Below are 26237 nucleotides of genomic sequence, written 5' to 3' on the forward strand. Positions count from 1 at the left end.
TGTGCAGGGGTAAAGAAAGAGCGGAGTTGGCATAGCACACCCAATCTCTTGGAAGCAGATTTTACAAGAGATGTAATATGATCATTCCAAGATAAGTCCCAAGTAAATGAAACCCCAAGCATGTTCAAGGATGATGCAGGATTAAGCTGAATATTATTAAACATTAGTGGGTATACCTGTGGAAGATTTTGTCGGGTTGATAGGTGTAAGAACTAAGTTTTAGATGCATTAAAGACAACCATATTATTTTTACCCCAGTCAGAGATACGAGCCAAGTCAGACATTGGGTGTGCCATAGCCTCATCCCTTGTTTCTTGAAGTAACTGTTGAGATGGGCGTTGTGGGAACCGAATGGAAAGGTGAAGGGTGGAGTCATCAGCGTATGAGTGGATAGGGTTAGATGTACAGCTTAGAAGATCATTGATGAATAAAAGGAAGAGAGTTGGTGATAGGACACAGCCCTGAGGAACACCACTGTTGAAAGATCTAGGAGAAGAACGATGGCCATCTACAACAGCGGCTATAGAACGACCAGAAAGGAAGCTAGCGATGAAGGCACAGATAGAAGGATGGAAACCGTAGGAAGGCAGTTTGGAAATTAAAGATTTATGCCAGACTCGATCGAAAGCCTTTGAGATGTCAAGTGCAATGGCAAAGCTTTCGCCAAAGTCCCGAAAGGAGGATGACCAGGAGTCTGAAAGGTAGGTGAGAAGATCGCCAGTGGAGCATCCCTGACGGAACCCATACTGACGATCGGAAAGAAGGTTGTGATAGGAAAGATGCCTTAAAATTTTTCTATTAAGAATTGACTCGAAAACTTTTGAAATACAGGACGTTAAAGCAATTGGAGGATAGTTGGAGGGTTGGGAGTGGTCACCCTTCTTTGGGACTGGCTGAATGAGAGCAAACTTCCAGCAAGAAGGAAAGGTACAAGTTGACAGACAAAGGCGAAAGAGTTTGCCTAGGCAGGGTGTAAGCCCAGAAGCACAGTTCTTGAGAACAACAGGAGGGACCCCATCAGGCCCATATGCCTTGTTAGTACTAAGGCCAGTGATGGCAGAAAATACATCAACTGAAGAAATTTTAATGTCAGCCATGAGGAAGTCAGAGGGGAGAAGTGATGGAGGAACAGCACCGGAATCGTCTTAGGTGGAATTGGAGGAGAAAGTCTGTGCGAAGAGATCTGCTTTATCAGTAGAAGAAATAGCTACAGAACCATCAGAGTAGAAAAGAGGAGGGAAGGATGATGAGGTAAAGTTGTTAGAAAGATTTTTGGCAAGGTGCCAGAAGGAGCGGGAAGAATTTGAGTTGGAGAGTTGAGAGCATTTAGTATGGATGAAATTATTTTTAGTAGAGCGAAGAACAGACTTAGCACGATTTCGGGCAGAAACATAAAGATGATGTGATTCAGGGGTGGGTTGGCTCCGGTACCTTTTGTAGGCCTTCTTGTTGCGGACAGCATTAGAACAAGCGTGATTAAACCAAGGCTTTCTTGCGTTAGTCAAAGGATATGAGAAAGGAATGTATGCTTCCATGCCCGAGAGAATAACCTCCGTAATGCGCAAGGCACACTCAGATGGCTCACGGCCATGGAAGCAATAATCATTCCAGGGAAAATCAAAGAAGTACTGCCTGAGGGCCTCCCAGTCCGCGGCTCCAAAATGCCACAGACGACGTTTCCCTGGAGGGTCCACAGGCCGTACCGGAGTGATAGGACGGGTTAAGGTAATAAGGTTGTGATCGAAGGAGCCCAATGGAGAGAAAAGATTAACAGAGTAAGCAGAAGGATTAGTTGTGAGGAAGAGGTCAAGTATGTTGGAGCTCTCTCCAAGGCGGTCAGGGATACGGGTAGGGTGCTGTACAAGCTGCTCTAGGTCATTAAGGATAGAAAAGATGTAGGCTTGTTCACCAGGTGGATCCGTGAAAGGAGAGGAGAGCCAAAGGTGGTGGTGAACATTGAAATCTCCAAGAATGGAGATTTCAGAGAAAGGAGAAATGGACAGAATGTGTTCCATCGTAGAAGTAAGATAGTCGAAGAATTTTTGATAGTCAGTAGAATTAGGGGATAAGTAAACAGCACAGATATATTTAGTCAGAGAATGACAGGAAAGCCGAAGCCAGAGTGTGGGGAATTCAGAAGAATCAAGTTCAGGAACACGAGAGCAAGATAAGTCGTTGCGTATGTATACACAACAGCCACCTTTGGCTTTAAAATGAGAATAGAGAAAGTAGGAGGATATAGAAAAGGGTTTGCTGTCAGTTGCCTCAGACAGCTGAGTCTCCGTTAGAAAAAGAAGGTGAGGTTTAGAGGAGGAGAGGTGGTGCTCAACAGAGCGAAAGTTAGATGAAAGGCCGCGAATGTTGCAGAAATGAAGAAGAAGTCAGACAGTGGTTCCAGGCACCTCGAGTCGTCACCGGGAGAGGGGCAGATGGCGGGGGCATTTATGGTCCCCCCCTGGGGACTCCGAGGTTTGATTAATCGACGCCATTTTTGGTGAATTTTGAATAGGAAGTGTAGTGTGTACTGTGCATGTAGTTTGGTGAAGACAGTTAGAGAAATTTGTACTGGAGAGCATGCTGGCCTACTCTCTGTGTAACTGAGACACTGAAAAAGTTCAGCAAAGGGAGATGGTCAGGAACTAGACCTGAGGGCTGATGAAACGGGAGCTCCAGCACTCCCTGTCATCAGCTTTCCATCCACCTCGGGAGTACTGCCCTGCTCGACTGGTGCTACAGTCTACGAGTACTCCTCCTTTGCTGACTCATATCTCTAACATCCTGTAAAAATTTTGTTGTTGTTAAGTATATAACGGACTTCTTATTGCTTTTCACGACTGTGTTGTCGACAAACTTAGTATCACATCTGATAATAAAGAGAGTATCAGTTTAGGCAACAACAAAATCGAACAAACACCTCCAGCCAATCAGAATCTCGGCAGGAACAGTGTTGCCATACATGACTGGCCAGATTAATTGCCATGAGGTATAGTCATTCCCCACCCACCCTGTTCGCCTAACCATGCCCCCTGCGACTTTTTCCTGTTTCCCAAGATGAAATTATGTCTGAAAGGGTGTCGATTTGACTCGACTAAGGAGATCCAGACAGAATCCCAGGAGGTGCTCAAGACCATCACGCCTGAAGCCTTCCAGGGATGCATGGACTCGTGGAAAAAAACGCTGGGATCACTGTATACATGCCCAAGGGGACTACTTCGAATGAAACAGTGAGAGCTAGGAGATAACTTATTTTCCTACACTATTCCAATTACTGGAACTATTCGTTAGCACATCGAATATATATGTCTCTCTCTCTCTCTCTCTCTCTCTCTCTCTCTCTCTCTCCACAGAGAAAATAGAAAATATTTTTCACCTCCAAAACAGCAACAATTTAGTTTACTATAGAGGAAGGCAAAATATGAGTTAGTGACGTAGGATTTGTATTTAACAAAAATGTTGCTGAGAACACTGTTAAGTGTGTCTGACAAAATAGCATGGACTGTAATTAGACTATGCAAAACATACATCCTGAAATTAATACAAGGATATGCACCCACTTCTCAAAGCACAGGTGAAGAAAGACACACTCTACGATGTCATCTCCCAGGTAATGGAAGAAGGAAAGACCAGATATCCTAAATTCATAGGTGACTTCAATGCAAAAGTTGGGAAATCGAGAAATGGAGAAGCATGCAGGGGAAAAATCGGAGAAGGAGAGAGAGATAACAAGTGAAATGTTGATAAATTTTTCTGAAATGTATAACATGAGAATAATGAACACATTCTTCCACAAAAGAGCAGGAAGAAAATGGGCAAATGGAGAATAAAGAATAAAATCTACTTCATAGCAGATAGGAAGAACACAGTTACTAATCACACGGTGGCTCAACCGGTAGAGATGTGGCCTGCAGTCCCACCGGACCCAGGTTCGAATCCCGGCTGGGGCAGGGAACAGTTTAAGGATTTGAATTTCATTAAATCAGGCTTTACTGATCTACCAGAAGACCCGCCGACATGTCGTAAAAATACCCCCGCTAATACCAATACACCAGTCCTGTACGAGACAGCCGTAGCTTGTACTCAATATGGACGGTGGGTGTTACCGCCGAAGTGGTGACATGTAGAGGTATATGGTATGTAGGAGGACTGCTGGGCCTTGATAGCAGGCTGTGAAGCCTATGCCCAGAGTCGGACACACACACACACAAAAAAAAAAAAAAAAAAAAAACAGTTATCAACAAAGTAAATATAGGAGGTGACCACAGAATTGTGGGTTGTACTTCCAGATTCAATTTACGAAGTGAAAGAAAGATGTTGGTAAAAAAATAAAAAGGTATGCTCAATAATAATAAATGAAAACAAAGCTGCCTTTCAGTTAGAAATAAAGAAAGGATTTTAGGCTCTATGTTGTACTGAGTGTGACAACTGAATGATACTCTAAGAAAGTGTTAAAGGAATCAGTAGAGGTAGTATGTGGAAAGCTATTACAACCAAAGTCAACAAGTATTATAAAACGACCCTTGAACTCATGAAAAGATGAAAAGAAGATAAAAGTAAAAGCAAAGGAACACTAAATAGAAAGAGCAGAATTAAATAAACTCATTAACAAAAGACAGAGAGAAGAAAAACGAAAGAAAAAAATGGATGATATCAAAGAAATCATGAAAAAGGCAAAATGGCACTAAGAAAACAACAAATTATATCACTGAATGGCAAAAATGGTGAATTATAATGTGTTGAGAGATGATGAAAAGAAAGTTGAAGAATTTTACAGAGAACTGTATGTATCAAAGACAGTACCAACAGATGACTTTTCAGTTGACACAAGTGAAATACCAGAGGCGGCACCAGATGACGTAAACTTTTCTCTTAAATGTATGGAAAGAGGAAAGGCCCCAGGAGAAGGAGGAGTAAGAGCAGAATTGTTAATAGATGCAAGAGCAGAAGTTCAAAGCAGGCTCGTCCACTAAATAACATTTTGTATAAAGATGAAGAAAATTCCCTAGACTTGGAGCAGTGCCATAGATATTTTGTTTTACGAGAAAGACGACTCAAAAGATCTTAGTAACTACTGACCTATTATCTTATTGCCAGTTATTTACAAACTCTTCAATAAAGTTCTTATGAACAGAAAAACATAAGTTAGGAGAAAACCAACCTCGTGAACAGACAGGATTCCGAAGCGGGCATTCGACTGCTGATCATCTGCACACAATGAATCAGCTAACTGAGAAAACTGCAGAATAATAATAAACCACTGTGCTTTGGATTTGTCGATTACCAACAAGGCTTTTGACTCAGTGAAGCACCAAGTAATCGCAAATTCATTTCGGGGACAAAGAAGAACGATAACATTGTAAAAGCGCTCAAAAACGTTTGTAAAGACTTTAGAGAACCACTACAATGTAGTCAAAGCAATGGGTTGGTATTTCCCTGGTTTATCCTCTTGCATCAGTACAGCAACTAAACCTTTGAGGGAGATATCCTGCACATTGTGATATAAGATGTATACTAGCGCCTGTATAATGCCTACATAGTTGCATAGAGACTCGGAATAATATAAGACTGAGAAAGGCGTGCATCGGGGACATACAATTTCACCAGTGTTATTTACAACATGCCTTGAAGGCATTTTCAGAAACTTAGACTGGGAGAATAAAGGAGTAAACATAGATGGAGAAAACTTAAACCATTTCAGATTTGCAGATGACAGTGTCCTAGAAATGTTACATGACCTAAACAGAAAAACTCTCAAAGTATTACTAAAGGTGATTCAGACTAAAACTAATGCTCAAACCAAATGCACCAAAAAACATTATCAGAATAAATGAAGACATTCTTTGTAGAAGCTGAGTACAATTTCCTGGGACAAATCCCAAAACTAAAGAAATATCATGAAAACGAAATAAAAAGGCGCATTACAGTTGGATGGAAAGCTTTCGGTAAACACTGAAACATCATGAAAAGTAACTTGCCAATATGTATGAAACGAAAAGTGCGTAACGTATGTATAATCCTAGCTATCACATATGGCTGTGGACCTGGAAAATGACAAAATCAATGGAAAACAAACTAATCTGTTCTCAAAGAGGAAGGGAAAGGTCGATGTTGGAAATATCTCTGACAAACAGGAAGAGTTCAACTTCGATGAGAAAGCAAAGTCAAATACATTAATGAAAGTATAAAAGAGCAGAAATGGAGGTGAGAAGGTCTTGTAGCAAGAATAAGCGAAAACCGATGGAGCAAGAGACTGACTGATTGGAGTTCAAGAAATTTCAAACGTAGAAGATAAAGGAGGTTGAATGCAAAACCTGTTAGATATTGGTTCAGTCAATGAATTTGTGGAGAAGGTTGGGGGAGGCTTTTGTGCAGCAGTGGATTTGCAAACTCTGATGATGAATATTATACTATATATATATATATATATATATATATATATATATATATAGAGGTGTATGGTATGTAGAAGGACTACTGGGCCTTGATAGCAGGCTTTGAAGCCTATGCCCGGAGTCGGACACATAAAATATATATATATATATATATATATATATATATATATATATATATATATATATATATATATATATATATATATATATATATATATATATATATATATATATATATTTATAAACAGAACTATTACATATCGTGAAAATGCAACAGTATCAGCGATATTGTACCCATGTCGGACCCAAAGTGTTGTACCCTGAGAAATAAAACATCAGTTCATTTCCTCACCGGTGTGGGTGGGTACAGATCATCCAGTTTTATATCCTTTATTTTTTCTGTACGGTACTTTGAAAGTAAGTACAGTATATATAAATTTATATTAATTTTAGTAGTAGTTAGATCTAAAAGAAAACTTAAAGCATCTCATACATTCATACCCTCATCCGTCAGTAATCTTCTTCTTTTTCTTCTTCTTCGCCTTCCTCTGAGTCCCCCTTAAGGCACTGTGGCTCTTGCATACACAACTAGCTTTAATTTGGGTCGCTTCAGTGTTGCCCGTAGAGGTGACAAAGACAACTTGACCCGGGGCATGTGTGTGTGTGTGTGTGTGAGGGGAGGGTGAATGTACTCCTGCAGTAAATTACTCCTGGGACTCATAACTAAAACTACGATACAATTCCCTTCATACGAATGTCCTTGGGTAGTGATGGCCGCTAGAAATCTAAACACTTACAGAGAGTTCGCAAACCTATATTGGTGCCACTGACTGAGGTGGAAGGTTAAGAGGGAATATGCAGTAGGGAGGGAGGAAGGGCGATTTGGAGTGACAGAGATGAATTAGATGAATAATCGTACACGAGGGACTTGTTGGCTTATTTGTAGTTATCACCCTAGATAGACTCTGATTTTATGTCTTACTCCGGGCATAACCCTGTCACGAGTCGGCGCGATTTTGTTCTTGAATAAACTCATGATATCAACTTTGGTGGGAAACAGCGAACTCTAGTGGAATCCCAGTATTTATCACCCAGTCAACCGCCACGTATTCACTGGGTCGGAAGTGTTTTCAGAACAATTTTTCACTGTGTCATAAGTGATCGTCTTTGTGCGCGACATTAGCACTTCCACTGAGCGATTTATTATGGGAGTGTTTCGCTCATTCTAGCCGTTAGCAATGCGGCTTAACACTCGCCTCTTTCTCATGATTTGAAGTCTGTCAAGATTTGTGCACCGTGGAAGCAGGTAGCGTGTGTGGCAGTGTCCTCCCTCAGCAACGACTCCCAGTTCCCGCCGTCGCCGTTGAATTCCAGAGACTTAGCGTGTGCAGTGTCCTTCCTCAGTAATGACACCCAGTCATCCGCTTTGTCCACTTTTCTGACCAGTATTTCTTTTCGTTTTTTCCTAGGTTTAAGAGTTAGCTTTTGAGTGAGCGAGTGAGTGCGATCTTATTTTGAATTCATTTTGAAATGTAACGTAAATTTATTTTATTGTAATCAATAAATTAACAGTTCTTTTTCTAGAGCTTAATGTAATGTAAACTCGTGTTTTGTTTTCCACATTAAGTTTATTTCACTTATAGCTCCTAGTTTGCATAAACGCTTTGCCTTATTCACAACTGGTACTTAGGCCAGTCCTTTTGTATTAAGCTTAAGATCCGTTGTGCAAACAGGAGTTAATGCACCAGCAAGAATCTGTTATCATTAATAGCATTAGTTATTGATTGTCAGGGGTGGAGTCACTTTCTCCAGAGGCCAACAGTACTAATAAACAGCATTTGTGAGTAATTAGTCTCTGCTGTGTACTGTTGAAAAAGTTATAAATTCTTGTTCTTAGAGAATCGGCGAAGTAAGCCGGAATAAAGTAATCATTGCTTGATTTTCACAAGACAATTCATTGTCCTGCTCTAAGTATTATTGAATATTATTCTTTAATATTTCACTACTCTTAAAAACCCCCGGGACATTTGGCGACCTCATTCCAGGATATTAATTCCTAGCTCTAAAGCTATTCATGAGATAATACTCACTCACTCATACTTAGGTATTTATCATTAAAGTCTATAGGCACTATCTTACTGGTGAGTACTGATTCAGTTCTATTAATTTACGTAATAGTTTTCACAGTCAGATGTTTGTTTAATTTTCTTTCTTTACCAGTTTAATTAAATAAAACTGGTCACCACTAACCTGTGCCTATATTCTTTATTCTCGATTATTGGCATCTTTCTCTGAAAAAATTGCAGTCAATACTGAGTCGCTAGTTTACTTAGATTGAGTTGGCATCATGTCTACCAGCGTCTATGTACAGGAAGCCAAATATATGGGTCTTACAGACCCAACAGAAATAAAGGACTTTGTCCTCTCTCGGTTTAATTACAAGCAGCAACGCGAGAGTGATGCTCGTGAGGAGTGTCGAATTCAGCGTGAGGAACGCGAAAAGGAGCCCGAATACAGCGAGAACAGCGCAAACACGAGCAAAAACAATGCGAACTCGAGTTAGAACATGAGCGAGAACAACATGAGGAACGAGAGAGAGAATGTCAACACGAGTTAGAACAACGCGAGAGAGAACGTCAACATGAGTTAGAACAACGTGAGAGAGAGAACGTGAATACGAGCGTGAACAACGAGAACATGAACATGCTGAGCGAGAAGCACGCAAAATACATGAATTTGAAATGTTGAAGCTCAAGCGAGATTCCTTGGCTTCAGACACATCTGGTGCAGCTGGCCCAAGCTCCACGAGCGCTATCCCTGCACATATTATGGCGACCCCACACATCAAGCTTCCCCCATAAAAGGAAGGCGAGCGAATCGAGCCATACATAGTTCGTTTTGAAGACATGGCTCAACTTTACCAGCTGGATGATGCAGCTAAGCGGCTTCAGTTTCTTAGCCTGTTTGAGGGCCCTGCCCTCGATATTCTCCACAGAATTCGTGGAGACAATCTCACGTATGAGATGATGAAGGCCGCACTCGTCAAAGTGTACGGTCTCACAGCTGACGACCCCAAGAGTCAGTTCATGAGGGCGCGTTTACAGGAAAAAGAGATTGCCGTTCAGTTTCTTGACCGGCTTACTGCTTACTTAGATGAGTGGATGGAGAAAGATGAAACTCCTTCCACGCGTGAGGGGATAATTGACCTTATGCTGCGCACACAGCTAGAAAAGTTGTGGCCTACTGAACATATGGCTCAGCTTAAGATCTGCCAGGTAAGAGATGCTGATGCATTTTTCATTGCATACGGATATCAAACTCGCAACCAGCATACCTGGAACAGGAAACCCGATAAATCTGGGAAAAGGTCTCAGACTGAACCCCAGCAACAAGGCCGTTCTCAGAATAATGGCCAAGGTCCAAAACTGCAGAAGAAGGACCAGGGGCAAAACACTCAGAAACCTGAGTGGAAGCGGTACGATAAGCAGAACCCTAACCAGCACCAGTACCGGTATTTCAAGCAGCAGCAGGGCAAGGATAAACTACGTAACCCTCAGTCAGGACAATCGACTTTAGTGTATTGGAGGCAGGAAGTAAATGCAGCCTTTATGCCAGAACAAGCGTACAGTGGTGCCAACCCCACCAGTACAGGTACTTCCCCGCAGTTCACTAGTTCCCCAGCGACAGTGAACCCTCCTCCACAGGTGGTCAATGCTCCAGCTCCTCAGATGGTGAGCACGACCCCTCAGGTATCAAGTTCTCAGGGCGCCACATTTGCTGCATCGTTTGTTCCACAGTCTCACCAATGACTGGCTGCTACCTCCTCAGACCCTTCCACCAGTAACACTGCCTTTCTTGTTCAGCCAGGGTTTGTGGGAGGTGTTTCTGTAAATGTTCTGAGAGATAATGGTTCCTCAGGTTGCTCTGTCAAGCAAAGTTTAGTTCAGCCCAACGAGTACACGGGTAAGCAGATCCAAGTTAGACTTATTGATGGGTCAGTGAGATTGTTCCCTGTGGCACTTATCCAGGTGGCATCTCCTTTCTACACTGGCTTGACAGCTGCTGTTGTCATGCCAGAACCCTTGTTTGACCTCATTATTGGCAACATACCGGGCGTCAAAAACAGTTGCGCCGTAGATGTTGCAACTCAGACTTCGGCTGTTGCAATAACACGAGCCATGGCCAAGGCTCCGAATCGTGTCACCCCGCTGACTGTCGCAATGCCACAAGATTTGATTTGTAGTCAAGACGTTGTCCGAGAACAACAGTCTGACCCGACACTTGCCTCAGTGCGTAAGAAGCTGGAGGGTAAAGTGAGTAAGTATTAACGGGGAGGTCAAGCCAGGTTCCTTCGCAAGTGAGGACGGCTATACTGTGAGTCACAAACACCCCAGGGCGAGGTTTGACTGCAGTTCATCATTCCCGCGAAATATCGCCGGGCAGTGTTCGAGTTAGGTCATTGTTCAGTCATGGGAGGTCACATGGGCCAAAAGAAAACCTCTGACCGCATCCATGCTGACTTTTTCTGGCCAAGAATGGGACAGGAAATAAAAAGGCTTGTGCGTTCCTGTGATGTGTGTCAGCGTACCACTGACCAGGGATGTGTCCATCCTGCGCCATTGAAACCAATGCCTGTAATCTCTGAACCGTTTGAGAGAGTAGCATTTGACATTGTTGGGCCAATCTCTCCTAGGGCAAGTGATGGATCAAGGTATATCCTCACTATTGTTGATTTCAGCACACGGTGGCCTGAAGCCGTGGCCCTTAAGAATATAGAGCTTCATCACTGTTGCTGAGGCATTGATCGAAGTGTTCTGTCGTGTAGGTATCCCCAAAGAGGTCTTAAGCGACCGGGGTTCGCAGTTCACCTCTGCAATGATTAACGAAGCATTCAGGTTGTTGTCAATCCGAGGCCTGCGAACTACGCCTTATCATCCCATGTGCAATGGGTTGTGTGAGAGGTTCAATGGGACTCTCAAGAAGATGTTAAAGCGCATGGCTGCCAAACAGCCAAAGGAATGGCCACGGTTCATTGCTCCTCTTCTGTTTGCTTATTGAGAAGCCTCACAGCACTCCTTGAAGTTCTCACCCTTTGAACTGGTGTATGGGAGGTCGGTAGGTGGACGACTTCAAGTCCTTCGCAAGTAATGGAATGATGAAGAACCCGACCCTGAAGTCAAGACCACCTACACCTACGTCCTTGATCTAGCTGATTGCCTCCAGTCAACGTGCGAGTTAGCTAAGGAAGAATTGATCAAGGCACGCGAAGTTCAGAAAGCCTATTATGATAAGAAGGCAAAACTTCGGAAGTTTAGTGCAGGTGATAAGTGTTTGGTGTTACTCCCCACTGCCCAGAACAAGTTGCTGGCGCAGTGGAAGGGTCCATTTGATGTAGTAGAGCGCATTTCAGACTTTAACTACATAATTCAGATGGGGAATCTTTGCACAAGGTTCCACATTAACATGTTGAAGGTTTATCATGAGTCAAACCCCGAGGAGACTGGCCTACGAGTAGCTGATGATAGTGACCAGCCACTGGAAGAAACTGGGGCAGCCACAGTGATCCCAGCTGATGACCATGATGACGAGCCCTTAACCGCTCAGTCCAGGAAGAGACTGTCAGAGATGTTTTAGTTAACTCTGACTTAGCATTAGGTGATTAGAATGCCATAAGGTCACTGCTCTGTCAGTATGCCGATGTCTTCTCTGACCAACCTAGACTTGCAAAGGTTGATTATCACAAGATTGAGTTGACCAGCAATACTCCCGTAAAGGTTAAGCCATATCCGATTCCCATGCGACTACTGGGCATAGTAGACAACGAAATTGCTGACATGGAGTTGCAGGTATTATTGAAAAGTCCTCATCTCCTTACTGCAGTCCAATGGTAGTAGTTCGCAAGAAAGATGGTGGAGTCAGGATTTGTGGCGACTATAGGAGGCTTAATGCAATCACCAAAGTGGATGCTGAGCCGATGGGTGACCACATTGCCATCTTCTCTAAGCTGGCAGGGTCACGATATTTCATGAAGCTCGATTTGGCGAAGGGATTCTTCCAGATTCCCCTTCACCCCGAGAGCCATCAATTCACTGCCTTTGCTACTCCTAGGGGGTTGTATCAGTATAAAGTCCTCCCATTTGGACTTACCAATTCCTCAGCAGTATTCAATCATGCCATGAGACAAGTGCTCCATGGTATCATAGGAGTAGAGATGTTCGTTGATAATGTCCTCGTTCATTCTGCCACATTGGAGGAGCACCTCAGACTCTTCGATATTGTCTTTAGTAGACTCCAGAGTTTCAACATGACTGTGAAGCGTAGCAAATGTAAGATTGCTCACAGTGAGGTGGAGTTCCTCGGACATATTGTTGGTAACAGTCGCTGCAGGTGTCAGGGTGACAAGGTCAGGAAGGTTAGAGAAGCCCCGAGACCCGTGACCAAGAAACAGATTAGGGAATTTCTTGGCCTAGTGGGGTATTATAGGAGTTTTATTCCCAACTTTGCCCTCATTGCCCAACCGTTGTACGAGGTGCTACGGAAATATGCTCCAAACACCATTGAATGGGGAGAAGTGCAAGAGATCTTTTGCTGCCCTTAAAAACATGTTGTGCAAGGAGCCCATCTTGCAGTTGCCTGATTCCAACAAACCTTTCATACTGCCACTGATGCTTCACAAGATGGAGTAGGTGCTGTATTGATGCAGGAATCAGAAGGTGGAGTCTTCCCAGTGGCATACCACAGCCGTAAGCTAAAACCCACCGAGAGGAATTACAGTACTGTTGAGAAAGAACTCTTGGCTGTGGTTGATGGTGGTAAGAAATATTACTATTATTTATATGGAGCACCATTCACTCTGGAAACTGATCATATGCCACTCACTAGTCTCAGCGCGACCAAGACAGCTAATGCAAGATTGACACGCTGGACACTGTATTTACAGCAGTTTAACCTTGTTGTGAGATACATCAAGGGAAGTGATAACGTAGGTACAGACCTGATGTCTCGCCTGCTAACTGCTGATTAACACAGGCAACAGTTGTATGCTGGTTTCCGTAAGATGGGCGTCCTCAGAGATTTGAGTAATCCAAGGACCAGCCTATAAGTGTACCAGTAATTGCTGACGTCTTGCCTGTTGGTCCCACAGGACACGTTACGTCAAGAACTTGTATGTACCTGTATACCATAAGTTAAGGGGGAAGTTTGAGAACCCTGCAGAGACAGTCTGAGGCTGTGTATGAATTAACTCGTGGAACGTCTTGAGCTGTGGGCCTCTCTGAGGATTCCCGGAGAATGCACAATATCCACACGAGTGTTCACACCCACGGTGGATGTTAAAACGTGACCTGCCCGAGATTGCGTAGCGATTCTCAGCTTCCTGTCATTAATCGTAAGTGTAGAGTTAGGTTAACCAGTTAACTGCCCGTTCTAAGAGATTTGACCAATTCAAGAACTGACACGTTTCCTGGTCAATAATGTTAGGTTAACTAGTAAACTGCCCATTCTAAGAGATTTGAGCAATTCAAGAACTGGCACGTTTCCTAGTTAATAAGTGTTAACCAGTTAACTATAAGGGTCCTGAGCTATTTGTGAATCCTAAGACTATGTTTCCTGGTTAATAATGACATAAGTACTGATTGCTAGGCAGAGAGAGAAATGACACTTTTGATGCTCCATCTTGATTCCTTTCGCAGGTGCAGCTGGCGGGTGCAGCATTGCCGTGCAGAACAGCTGATCGTCCCTGACGCATGCTGCCGCTCTTCTCTTCTGCCTCGTGGTCATCATTTATTATTGATTTGCATTATGTAATTTTACACGTAGGTACAGTTACACCACAACTGTCACACCTACACCATGTATTACATACATCACGCTACATAACAATTAGTTGTTAATGTAAATGCACCGAACTTTTCGCTCAGTTTGACCTGAGTACAGGATTTTTTACCGTCGTCATGGAGTTTTTCCCTCAAGCTTGCTTATGTTAACGTAAATATGAGTTTTTTTTCTCTCACTGGTAACTGTGACTCTCCTGTAGCAGGAGAGCACACACACACACACACCACAGTGTGAATCTTGTGTGACTGAGTTAGGATATATATGTATGTATATTGAATTTTTTTTTTTTTCTGAAAAAAAAAAAAAAAAAAGATTTTCATGGCGCGTAATGTCACGAGTCGGCATGATTTTGTATTTGAATAAACTCGTGACATCAACTTTAGTGGGAAACCGTGAACTCTAGTGGAATCCCAGTATTTATCACTCAGTCAACCGCCACGTATTTACCCGGTCAGGAGTGTTTTCAGAACAATTTTTCACTGTCATAAGTGATCGTCTTTGTGCGAGACATTAGCACTTCCACTGAGCGATTTATGATGGGCGTGTTTCGCTCATTCTAACTGTTAGCAATGCGGCTCGACACACACCTCTTTCTCATGATTTGAAGTCAGTCAAGATTTGTGCACCAAGGAAGCAGGTAGCGTGTGTGGCAGTGTCCTTCCTCAGCAACGACTCCCAGTTCCCGCCACCGCTGTTGAATTCCATAGACTCAGCGTGTGCAGTGTCCTTCCTCAGTAACGACACCCAGTCATCCGCTTTGTCCATTTTTCTGACCAGTATTTCTTTTCGTTTTTTCCTAGGTTTAAGAGTTAGCTTTTGAGTGAGCGAGTGAGTGCGATCTCCTTATTTTGAATTCATTTAGAAATGTAACGTAAATTTATTTTATTGTAATCAATAAATGAACAGTTCTTTTTCTTGAGCTTAATGTAATGTAAACTCGTGTTTTATTTTCCATATTAAGCTTATTTCACTTATAGCTCCTAGTTTGCATAAACGCTTTGCCTTATTCACAACTGGTTCTTAGGCCAGTCCTTTTGTATTAAGCTTAAAATCCGTTGTGCAACCAGGAGTTAATACACCAGCAAGAAAATGTTATCATTAATAGCATTAGTTATTGATTGTCAGGGGTGGAGTCACTTTCTCCAGAGGCCAACAGTACTAATAAACAGCATTTGTGAGTAATCAGTCTCTGCTGTGTACTGTTGAGAAAGTTTATAAATTCTTGTCCTTAGAGAATCGGCGAAGTAAGCCGGTATAAAGTAATCATTGCTTGATTTTCACAAGACAATTCATTGTCCTGCTCTAAGTATTATTGAATATTATTCTTTAACCTGTCACGTCCCGAGGTTTTCCACACTTCCGACATCCCCCGGTCCCGAGGTATTTTCGGAATTTTTTTTTTTTGGCTAAAACCTTCGCTTTTGGTGAGAAACATCGAAAATTCATAGGGAAATCGCTCACCTGAGGTTTAAAATACCCAATCCAGGTAGGAGTTCCTCCTTACCTGACTGGGTTTTCTAACATGCTGGCACCAAAGAAAACGAGTTCTATGGGAGGGTAACTATTTTATCCACTCATAAATGGTATTTATTTATTTACTTGGTACGAATGTATATGTAGTATGAGAGTATATTGGTTTTCAAGCAGTAATAAAGGCATTATAAGCATTGTTTCACTCACTAACTAATCACCATACCTGACCTTTTTTGCCACATTACCTGATCATTATTTCTGGCTGTTTCTTCTTCTAATGCTATGTAAACATTGTCCTCCACATTGTCATCGATTGGGGAATCACTCTGGCCCTGAATATCTTTACTAGCCAGGTCACTGGTAACAGGTCCTTTGCCAAGACAATGGCGTGAGGGGGGGAGGGGGGAGGTTATGTGGTGTAAGGCATTGTCCCTGCTTGGCATCTTGTAGAGGAATAGAGGAAGATGTCCCGTGTATACGTACGAAAAATTACGCGCAAAAATTGAAAATTGTGCAAATTAGGGACCTTGCAATTGCACAACGTACTGGTACATCGCCGGGACTGGCAAATGCAAATCGTTGCAACGTACCCATACGTCGACGGGACGGGGCGGGTTAATATTTCACTACTCTTTAAAAACCCCGTGACAACCTGAGGCCCTGGAGTCCTCCTAAGTTTCCCACATTTTCATATGTTACCACTTCTGCACTAATAACCACCATCAGTATTAATCATATGCAGAACTGTCACATTCAGAACAGATGTAACAGTATTGGAGGAGGTATTCTATGTCATGCAGATGGGTCTTATTGAAAGTCAGGCAGAAAAGGATAGGTGGAGATGATGAGTCTCTTCGTGCCATAATAGTTTAGTGTTTTAATTTGTCTCACAAGCGACTACTGTACTGCATGTATGATTAAGTTATTGACCTTTATCTTACCACTTGTCTATCTGTGTGGAGGAAAGACAAAGTTGTTCAGTTTGTGCATTGGTGGTTTATCAAATGCATCCTCTTAACTTATTGAGCCTGAGGACATAATTTTTAGTTTCCTGTATTTTTCTTGCAATTTATTCAGCTCAGGGTGTACGTTTTGAATTGGAGGTATTAGATACAACCCCACTTAACCTTATTTATTATTAAAGACACTTTCTCAGTTGAATCAAAGTCTCTCTTGGTTGCCTGATTACAATGAAAAAGACATTATAGAGGTAAAGGAGTCATCCATCTATTTTTATCTGTGTACTTAAATACTTGACCTTTATCTTACCACTCATCGATCTGTCCGTCTCCACGTCTCTAGGTGCCTGTAGTAACGTAGTTCCTTTACCTTCACTTGGAGGAGGTTATCGTCCTCTCCCACCTTATTACCCGTAGCTCAGTGACTGCATCAGACAGTACTCTGGATCTACATTCATTTCCTAGCGCTTCTTCATGACTAGCACCAAATTTCAGTTTTAATATAGGCTATATCTACGGCTTAACATTCAAGATGAAGAGGTGACAATTTTAGGCCATTTTAAAGTGTATGGAGTTTACTGTGGTCAGACCTAAGCCGGAAGCAGAGAGAGAAAACCCGTCACTAACATTTCCACGACCTGTTTTTATCGCGGGTCCCAACGCTAACTCAGCTACCGTCTACATCAGGGTTGCATAGCAGAAACCTTATTTTAACACAGAACGTTTATTTTGTCATTTATTCCATTTTTAACGTCCGGTTTACACATTGTGGGTGATATACAGCTCACTGCTTTCTGGCATGGCACACTCCTAAGTATATAAATAAGAACGGTGTCTTAATCCCTTTAATCCTGTGATATTTTATATTATTCTTGCCCCTCCCACACGATTTTATTCAACTTATGATAAATTTTTCGAACTGGAGATGCTAGACAATAAACAACTTTAGTACGAGAGGTCTTCCATAACGTGATTAAATCGTGTGGCAGCAGCGAGATTAAACTAAACAAGGATATCACCTGGATTGAAGGGGCTTAAATGTACTGGATATGTCACACAGGGAAAGGGTGTGGGTATAGCATAATGTCTCACTTATGTTACGTTGATATGTCATAGTCCGTGTTTACAATTTACTGTACACACCTAATGGTCAAACAGGTCTTACCCCCTTCAAGCAAGTGACTTATTACCCACTGTATAACTCTTATCTGCAGGACGAAGCTATCCCACACAGGGGAGACGTCTTGCACTAAACGGTTTAGTGGAGCTTATAATTACCTAACCCGTTTGGGTCAAAAAGTCCATTTAAAGCCAAATAAAATCGTCTACAAGTAACAGAATAATGTTCAAAAATACTTGGCTGGATTGAAGGGGGTGAGCTTCGTAAGATACACATCTGACAGTGCTTCCAGTTCACATGAACACCTTTTCCAATTTATGTGATTTATTTTGCAAAAGTCCTTCAGCCCTAAAGGCCATACTTTTTTTTTTTCTTTATTTACAGTTTTGATTACAGTTAGATTTTACAAACATAGGGTACAGTTCTAGACTACCACTGATGAACTTAAATTTACATTTACCTTAATTTACATGTTTTACAAAGTCTGGAGGACGAGAATGAACCTCGATGTAGAAAGTTCATTCCCCTCCCTCAGGCTGCTCTGATCCTGTCATTCTCTCACTCGCACATTTTCACCACGTTCTCACAACATACAAGGCGGGTTTACAAACTGCTTCTTATTTACAATGATAAGAATAACACTTTTAATGATAACAGTTTCTTACTATCTCGTAATGTTAATAAGGTAAAATATAATATGCTATATTCATAATATTTTCTCCTCTTTAAGTATGTTTATTTAAAATATGAGAATAACTTTTGCAAGAATAACAACAACAGGTTTCACATTTATTTTCTGTGATAATTTCAAAGACAAAAATAAATTTGTTCCAGTGGTAATAGTTGCTTACTCTTCAGTAACGACGATTATTTTAAAAGTAACTGCAAAGCAAAGCAGAATTTGTAAATACAAATGGGATGCGTTATTTAGAATTCTGTAATGTTATTAAATATTTTCATATAAACGCGATTTTAAAGTTCACTGATGACGTGGCAGTATTAATAATAATAATAATAATAATAATAATAATAATAATAATAATAACTAGAAAACGGAAATTGCCAGTAGCAATTTCTGTAACTCACCACACGACAAGGTCATCCAGTTTCTTCCTCAGTTCAACTGTAGGGACCAATTTACTCTCCAGTACCTATTGGTGGACTTGTGATTTCAGTAGGTTTCATATAGTGTTCCATAAGAATTAAGCAAATTTTGAACTTTGACCTTGGCTGTGGCCTTGAGTTTTGAGTCAAGGTCATTCATACTTAATAGCCATGCATAGCACAGCAGGTTCTATAAATGTACCATGATTGGTGGTTGTAACTCAATTCTATCTTGGTTTTTTGAGTTGTGCACTCAGTGACCCCCAACTACTTTCCATTGACCTCTAGGCGATCTCAGAAACTACTGACCCAAATGGGCTCATAGCGCTATATTCCACAAATATTTCAAGTCTGTTCCTTTAGCTGTTACTCAGAATCCGCGAACAGACTATTTTTATAGGTTTTTGGATGTAACTGGAAAACCAGTCCTGAGAATTTGATGATACTGGTCATACAAGGCCGCCAGCTGGGGGGCTCAGATGACCAGTTATGATGGCCGTAGCAGTGAAACTGAGCGAATATGAGCAATTTACTTCTTCGTACGTAATAATAATAATAATAATAATAATAATAATAAAAACAATGATAAAACTGACAAGAACAACACAACTCACCACTGGTGTGGTAAGTTAATAATAATAATAATAATAATAATAATAATAATAATAATAATTTTTCATAATCATAATTTTAGAGGTAGGCTATTATAAAGGAACTGGGTATTAATGCTGATAATTACCTGTTTGACAATTCACTTAGTTGTCATATGATTTGTTTATTGAATATTTCTCAGTGTTTTTCATTTTGGGAAGAAATTACTCCCACATATCAAAAGTTGTGTTATGAATGTAGAACAGTTTCGGCCACTCTTAAGTCCTCTTCTATTCAGTTTAAAGCCTGAATGTAATTTCTTCCAGCACAGTAAATCGGAACACTGTGAAATAATGGTCTTTATTCACTTTTGTCCATTTTTCTATCCCATCTTAATTAGTTTCTCCTTTCGTTTTTGTTTCCTCCATTCCAGCCTGACATTCTCCCTTCCTTTCTTCCAGACATTCTCATTTCTCATATACCTTGTGATTTAGTACCCCCTCTGTCTTCATTCATCCTCGGCCTTCATGTTTCTTGTTGTTGCATCACCGTCTTTCCTCTAATTTCTTCCGTTTATTTTGCCCGTTACTATATGATGATGTATTAGTTGTTTATACCCTACCTTCAGACCAATTCTTTCGGCTTAGGGGACACTGCGAATAGGAGGGTTTAGATATAGCCTTCCTTAACACCGTCAGTAGAAGAGGTGTGTCTGAAGGTGACGGGGACCATCTTGAGGTAGCGGGAAAAAATATAAAGAATAGGTCGAGGGTTCATTTCATATCCTTTCCTCGCTCTTCGCCACCACGTTCTGATGTTCATTTTTTTTTTTTTTTTCTCCTGGTCATTTTCTGAATCTTTACGCTCACATCTTCGCACTTTCCCCATTTTTTCCATTTTCGATTATCGTTATCCTTCTCTTTCCATGTCCTTGCTCAAATTTTCTTCCCATGCCTACTTCTCTCATCCTTCCTTTCTCCATTTTTCTCTTTCAGTATGTTTCTCTTGTCATGTTCTTTCTCTGTTTTACTGTCCTTTTCTTGTCTGTTTTTTTCTTTTGGAGGCTTCTGTCCTTTCTTTTATTAGTCCCTTTTTATTCTTCCTCCTTGTTTCTCTTTGCCTTTATCTCTTCTTGCCATTCCTTCCTACCTCTTTCTCTCCTCTCCTCATATTCCATCTTTAACTTCTCTTCTACCTCCTCCTCCTCCTCCACTATCTCTTTTACCTTGACATCTCCTCTTCCTTTATCTTTAAGAAATAACCCTATTTCTCGCGTCATTCTCCTTCACTGGGCCCTCTTTATCTGGTTTTTATATTTTCTCCTGCCCTCTCATTCTTATTTTTCTCTCTCCCTCCTTTTTCCTTTAATTTCGGCCTTTTCTTTATTCTCCTCGTGCACCTCTTGCATCTCTATATTTTTCTTCTTTCCTTCAATCTCTTCTTTCTCCCCCCCCTCCTCCTCCTTCTCCTCCTCCTCCTCCTCTTCCTCCTCCTCCTCCTCCTCCTCCTCCCCCTCCTTCTTCTTCTCCTCCTCCTCCTCCTCCTCCTCCTCCTCCTCCTCCTTCTCCTCCTCCTTCTTCTCCTTGTGCTTGACCTGACAGCCCAGAAGCTAATGTGTTTCTAAGCACCGCCTTGATTTTTTTTTTTTTTTTTTTTTTAGTGAGCCTTCTTTCAGTCATCCTCTTACTCTTCTTCATCCTTCTCTTCCACTTCTTCTTTTCCTCCTCCTCTTCCTCATCCTCCTTCTTTTAAGCTGGGTCTGCTGCTATTATGAGAAACTTCAATTTTCTCTGTGCCATATTTTCTCCTCGCATTTTAATCCCGTCCTCCTCCTCCTCCTTATCATCATCATCATGATAATCATCATCATCGTCGTCGTCGTCGTCGTCGTCATCTTCATTTTCCGTTTTTATCTCTTCTAGGTAATTTCTTTCTCAGTTCCATTTAATAATTATTTTTTTTATATTTTTCCTTATCATGTTTCTTGTCATCATAATTTAGTTCTTCCACATAATCAATTAAATTTCACATTTTCTCTCCGACAAGCTTATTATTATTATTTAAAATCTTTTTCTTGCCGGTGATATTTCGGAAAGATCGGTGGGTTGGGGAGAGCCTTTCTTCTTTCTCTTTTTCTCACAGGGCATTTAGGTTTATTATAATTAGCTTTTCTAACAGGTGACTGGTTATAGGACACGTATCGTCTGTATTTCCTATATATTCGTACCGTAATCCCTTCTTGATCATTTTTCATCTTTTAATAACCATTTCCAAATCTTTCAATGTCTCGTCTTCTGGCTGCTGCTTCTCCTTCACCTCCATTTTCAACCTCCCCCTCCTCCTCCTCCTCCTCCTCCTCGTGTCTCAGTCAGCGGGTGGAGGTGGCGGAGGCTGCTGGGTGGAGGGAAGTAGACTGGAAAGTTAATGTAGCGTTTTCAGATGGTCATGACGTTTGCACCTACCCGCCATCCTCCCTCATACACACAAACTGTACTGTACTTCTCCATCATTACTCTCACTTTTCTGTTGATGTTTTTTTTATATTTATCTTCTGGTTTTTCCTCTTGCCGTTATTCTTATTCTTTTCTGTGCTCTTTCCTTTTATTGTTCCCCGATTCACCTCATCCTTCCTCTTCTTCCTTTTGCAATTTTCGTTTCTCTTTTTCTTTGTCCTTTTCTCTAAAATTACTTTTTTGTTTTTCCTTCTTCTTGCTGCTTCAATTTGTCCTCTTCTATGTCTTTTCCTCCTCAATGTTACTCATTTTCTTTTTATTCTTCTCAGGCGGGGATGACATTTGGCACCTCCTTGCCGTCCTCTTCACACCAGCCACAGTTGCTCTCCTTATCTCCAGGTTTGTTCTTCCTCTTTCATGTTTATGTTTCTAATTATTCTCAACATTTTCCATTAAGCTTATTCTTTCCCTAGTTTATTTTCTTCTTCTCTTTGATTTCTCCTTTTCTTCCCATCTTTTATCTTTCTCTTTTCATTCCATCTTTAATCTTTTTTTAAAATAATTTTTCCCTTCCTCTTCTCGTTTATAATCTTTCTTTTTTCTTCCCATATTTAGTCTTTCTCGATTTCTTCCCATCTTTAATCTTTCTCGTTTTTTCCCATCGTTGTTCTTTCTTTTCGTTTTTTTTCTTTCTTTCTTCTCCCTTTTTCTGTTCTCTTCTTAGGCGGTGCATATCTCTCCTTCTCCTGTGTTTGCTTTTCTTTGATTTTCTTGTATTGTTCCTCTTTTCTTTCCTCTTCCGCCTGTTCTTCTTCCTCTTTGTTCTCCTCTTTTCATCTGTTTTCTATCTGTTCTTACCGGGTTTATTCTTCCCTTCTAATACGTTTCCTCTGCTATATACTTTTTTTCCTTCCTTCTTTTTCCTCCTCCTCCTCCTCTTCTTTTTCCCGTGTCGTGAGGGTGTGTGAGGTCAACCATGAAAGGCACTGAATTTCTCTCTCTCTCTCTCTCTCTCTCTCTCTCTCTCTCTCTCTCTCTCTCTCTCTCATTTTTCCAACCTGCTTTCTGGTTTCCTCTTCGAGTCCTTTCTTTCTTTCTTTCCTGTGCGATATTCTACACATTTCCAATTCTCTATCCTCTTTCACTTTCTTTATCTTGGATCCCCTCATTTCCTCCCCTGTCCCTCTCACTCCACTCCTTTTTCTCGCTCTCTTTAATTCTCTCTCGGACTTCACGTCCATTCTCACCTCTCTCTCTCTCTCTCTCTCTCTCTCTCTCTCTCTCTCTCTCTTTCTCTCTCTCTCTCTCTTCTTTTCTCGCTGTCTTTCTCACGTATTTTGCCTTATCTGCATTCGTATTGCGGCTCACTTTCAATCAAGTTGGAGAAAAGTGAAAGATTGGAGGAGGGGTTGAATTCAGGTCTGTCTGTCTGTCAGTGAATCTCTCTCTCTCTCTCTCTCTCTCTCTCTCTCTCTCTCTCTCTCTCTCTCTCTCTCTCTCTCTCTCACTTTGTCTAGAGGAAAAATATGATAGCTGTGCAAATCTTGTTGGTAGCTGGCGGAGACACGTGAAGTCAATATTAACATAAACTTTTTGGAATTTGCATGAGAATTAAAATTATTTCCTTTCTTTCCTTTGTATTTATTTGTCTGTCAGTGTGAAATATTTTTTTCTTTTATTTCCTTTCAAGGGTTAACAAAGTTCTAAGCGCTTGAGAAAATCGTGTCTATGTTACGTTGTTTTATGGTTTTTATGTAATGTATCTGTTAATGTGTTTCTGTAACGTTGTATCTCCATAGCGGTGTATCTGCATAACGCTGCATTTGTAGTTTTGCATTGTTATAGCACTGTATCTGTAACGCTGCGTGTTGTATAATGTTTGATCTCTGTAACGTATCTCTATAAGCTATTTCCAGGTGCTGTATCTGTAACGCCATTTCCCTGTAATGTTATATTGTTTTAGCGCTGTATCTGTGTAACGTATCTGAGCAGTGTCTCTAAGCTATCTGTAACGTATATGTATTATTGCGTTATAATGATATAGCCTACCTGTGTAATGTATCGGTATAACGTATCTGTGATGTGTTGCTTCACTGTCGTATCCGTGATGTTGTATCTCCATTGCGACGTATCAATATTTAGACATGTCATCAAAAGGTGTTTTCCACGAAATACTTTCACTTCTTGTCTCATCAACATTCCATCGTATTTTTTCCTACATTGTTGCGCTGCTTGCTTTTTAGTTCACCTTTCTTTTCCTGTTGATTATCATTGTGACCTTTACTTTTCCTTTTCTAAACAGCCATTTATCTTCCGGGATGCCGTTGTTTTTCTCTTTATTCCCTGTTTTAGAATGTTGACAGGCTCTGGTGTGAGTGGTGTTAATCTTTTCGTCTAGTCTTCTGCCGTTGCTTTTACTTCTTCTGCCTCCATTGTCCATTAGCCTCTCCTCTTGACTTCCTTCTTCTTTTCTCTTTCTTCCTATTTCCTCCTTCTCCGCTTCCTTAGGTGTAAAGAAAAAAGTCGGAATGATTGTGGTAATGATGGAGAGGATTCATTATATCGGATCTGCTTTTATTTTGGATTGTTTTGTAGTGCTGCTTCTGTTCTTCAATTATGGTTTGTGTGTGTGTGTAATTCACCGGGTCGGTCAGGATCACTTGATGGTCGTGATCGTCAGCTTTTACCCTCCCGGAAGGGAGCTGAGAGCTCATATAGTCCGATCTAAGGGCAAGGCTGTGACCTTCACACACGCACACACCCGTCCCCTTGCTCAAAGGGGACAGTAACCACCCACTTCGTCAGTGAAACTTTTCGCAACCTGAGCGAGGCGCGAACTCCCGTCCACCAGTTGGCAAGCGAGAGCGTTATCACTGCACCAGCGAGCGGTGTGTGTGTGTGTGTGTGTGTGTGTGTGTGTGTGTGAGTGTGTGTGTGTGTGTGTGTGTGTGTGTGTGTGTGTGTGTGTGTGTGTGTGTGTGTGTGTGTGTGTGTGTGTGTGTGTGTGTGTGTGTGTGTGTGTGTGTGTGTGTGTGTGTGTGTGTGTGTGTGTGTGTGTGTGTGTGTGTGTGTGTGTGTGTGTGTGTGTGTGTGTGTGTGTGTGTGTGTGTGTGTGTGTGTGTGTGTGAGTGACGAAATTTTCAACCTTTAGCGTTTCTTCTTTCATGCCCCTCTTTTTATATTTTTCAGGGACTTTATTAAATTTCGCTCTACTGTATATGTGTGGGGAAGAAAGAGAAGTGAGAAAGACACACACACACACACACACACACACACACACACACACACACACACACACACACACACACACACAGAACTTCATATCTCATCCTGGCATAGTTCTCTGTTTTGTCTTCTTTCTTCCTCTTCTCTCATTTCCTTTTTTCTTCAGATTCTTTCCTGTCCTCCTCTCGCATTTCATCTTCGCCCCACATATATCCCCCTCCTCCTCTTCCTCTTGATCTTGATGTGTGTTTTCAGTCTCACCTTTCAGCTTTCTCATCTCTTCTCTTCCTCTTCTTATTTTTCCACTTCCACATCCATCTTTCCTCCTTTTTCCTCCTTCTCTTTTCTCTTCCTTCAGCTTTTTATCTTGTACTTTCTATGGTTGTCTTTCTCTGCATGATCCTTTTTTAACAATGTTTTTTTCTGTCTTCCAGTTTTCCTAATATTCGTCGCTTCCCTTCCTCTTCTTAATTCACATTATTCTTTTCTTCCTCTTTCTTTTCTTTCTCATTTTCGTCCACTTATTCCTGTTCCTTCAACTTCCAATTTGGTTTCCTTGAGCATTTCTTGGAGTTGGCCCATTTCTTGATACTGCATTTTTTCTTTTTCTTTTTCATCTTGCCTAGGCTTTCCTCTCCGAAATTCTCCACCTCCTCTTCCTCCTTCTCCTTCTCCAGTTGGGCCATATCATCGGCGTTTCAGAAATTTAAAGATAACGTTTTATATTTGCTCTGGCATTTTTGCACATGTGCTCTTCTCCTCATTTCCCTTCACGTTTTTATGTCTACTCTTATTCCCTCCTTCTTGACTGCCAGGGATGGAGGAAGGAAAGAAGGAAGGAAGGAAGGAAGCGAACGAACGAACGAACGAACGAAGGACATAGGGGGAAGGAATGAGAAAGGGAGGAAGGAAAGACATGGGAGCAGAAGTAACATTAGAAAGTGAGGGAGGGAGGAAGGGAGGGAGGGAGGAAGGAAGGAAGGAAGGAAGGGAGGAAGGAAGGAAGGAAGGGAGGAAAGAAGGATATACGAAAAGGGAATGAGAAAGGGAGGAAGGAAAGACATGGGAGCACAAGTAACATTAGTAA

The sequence above is a fragment of the Coenobita brevimanus genome, chromosome 97 (genome assembly GCF_032717465.1).
Source record: "Coenobita brevimanus isolate Jiangsu-jjx chromosome 97, ASM3271746v2, whole genome shotgun sequence".
In the NCBI taxonomy this organism is placed as follows: Eukaryota; Metazoa; Arthropoda; class Malacostraca; order Decapoda; family Coenobitidae; genus Coenobita; species Coenobita brevimanus.